A 1,946-nucleotide genomic window follows, 5' to 3' on the forward strand; every position below is an offset into this window, starting at 1 on the left:
GAAGAGCTAAATATCTATTCATATAAATACATCCTTTCTTATATCCATTACACTACTGGCATAAAAGAAAATCAAGTATCATAATCCCATTTGGTTAGTCACTAGCTTCATTAGCTTCATCATTCTCAGTATCAGGAGCAGAGCAGTTTTTTGCAGAGCAAGCCCTTGCATTACCTTGCATGCAAGACTGCACGGCAAACCAAATTTTCTGCAAGTACATTTCTTATTAGAACAATCAGTTTTACAGCTACAATATATGGCATCTAACAAACCGTCAGGTGCAGCATTTTTGTTCATCATTATTGGCACAAGGGCTTCATGGGTCATTTTGTATCCATATTTTGTAGGGTCAAGTTCATTGCCCAACCATTCCTGTACTTGTTGATATACTCTTAGTGAAGTGTAATGAGAAGAGTCTGATGTTGGCGGCAGATCCTTAGGGGGAACTGCCTCAGTACTAGATGCTACTTTCTTGTGAAAATATTCCACATGCAGGTTATCAAGGGAATCTTCTTTGGTGTTTCCTGTATACAAGATTGATATGGCTTTTTCTCCTGCAGCAGCAATTTCTTCATGGGAGGCATCAGGACTGCGGAACACAGAAGCAAGCTCTGTTAATTGTGGCACTTTCACTATTCTATTCAAGACTGTTGCCTTTCCGATTCCGTGAATTCTAGATGTAGTGTTGCAACCAGTGAGGGCATCTAGAAATAGCAGGTGAGAAGAGACATTAATGCAGAGTTTATTTTAAAGGGATTTGATGTCCCAACACACGGGTTTTTTCTTCTGTGTCTGCTTTGGAGAAGACCACAGGTAAACTTGGTGGGATATGTTCTGCTCACGCTCGACAGCCTAGAATCACCAAATCAGTATCCTCACCAACTATCACAGTGGTGCATTTGGATGCCTTCTGATAAGCAGTGTCGACGATCAGCTTATCAGCATCAGCTGGAGCTCGAATCACATCCCAACCTGCTGCACATAGTTCGATAGTAAGAAGATCTACAATTTTGTTCTTATTCTATCCATGAGTCATGAATACTTCTTAATCAACAGTCACTTTCATGTCAGGTGTGAAATCAGTTCTCTCACAGATTTACTCTTTGCTACACCTCTTGTGAGCAGCGTCTTTAGTGGTTGGTTTATCTGGATAGCCATCGAAGACGACAGTACCTTTCTGTAGTTTCTATCCAGATAGGCTACATGTCTGTCAGTAAGTGTGTCCCATGTTTTTCCTTTCACCCACACTATCCTGTGGAGAAAAGCTCCACCATCGATTACATATTTTGCATCATCTGGAGGGTGATCACTCATACCAGGGACTAGCTTCAATAAAGCTGGAAGGAAGGCTGACTCATTGGCTTCAAGCATAATATCTTGATGCTCAAACAGTGCCGGGGGATAAGTGCATAGTTCATATGTTAGAGTATTTCTCAGCTCACCACTATTATACAGCAGTTAGCATTCTTTGAAACAGAAATAAAGGATCGATGCTTACAGTCTCAGAACCTATTTTGACAGACACTTTCTTGGCCATGGTCTTCACTATGTCTTTTCCTTTAAACGAATACTCAGCCACTAGTTTATTGTCCATAGATTTCAGAATTTTTCTTCCGACTTCTTGGCATTTATCTGCATTAACAGATGGATCGGCTTCTACACCAGTAGCTATATTTCGCAGAGCTTGTTCCTCTCTAAATGGTGTTTTTTCCTTGAGAAAGTCTATGAGTTTGTCGATATCCTTGTGGTCTCACTCTACACGTGATACTCTGAGATCCTTATGCTGTTCACTAGTCTCAAATCCTACCCCTGTATATTCTTGAATTGCTAGATTTATTTCAGCAAGAACCGGTTGGCTTAGACACCAAGTGACTCTGTGGGTGTCATCCATACCTCTTCCTCTTGCCATACTGCCATTTGTTTTTCATTGCTCTCAGAAGACACTG

Source organism: Macrobrachium nipponense, chromosome 5 (assembly GCF_015104395.2).
Source record: "Macrobrachium nipponense isolate FS-2020 chromosome 5, ASM1510439v2, whole genome shotgun sequence".
NCBI classification, from domain to species: domain Eukaryota; kingdom Metazoa; phylum Arthropoda; class Malacostraca; order Decapoda; family Palaemonidae; genus Macrobrachium; species Macrobrachium nipponense.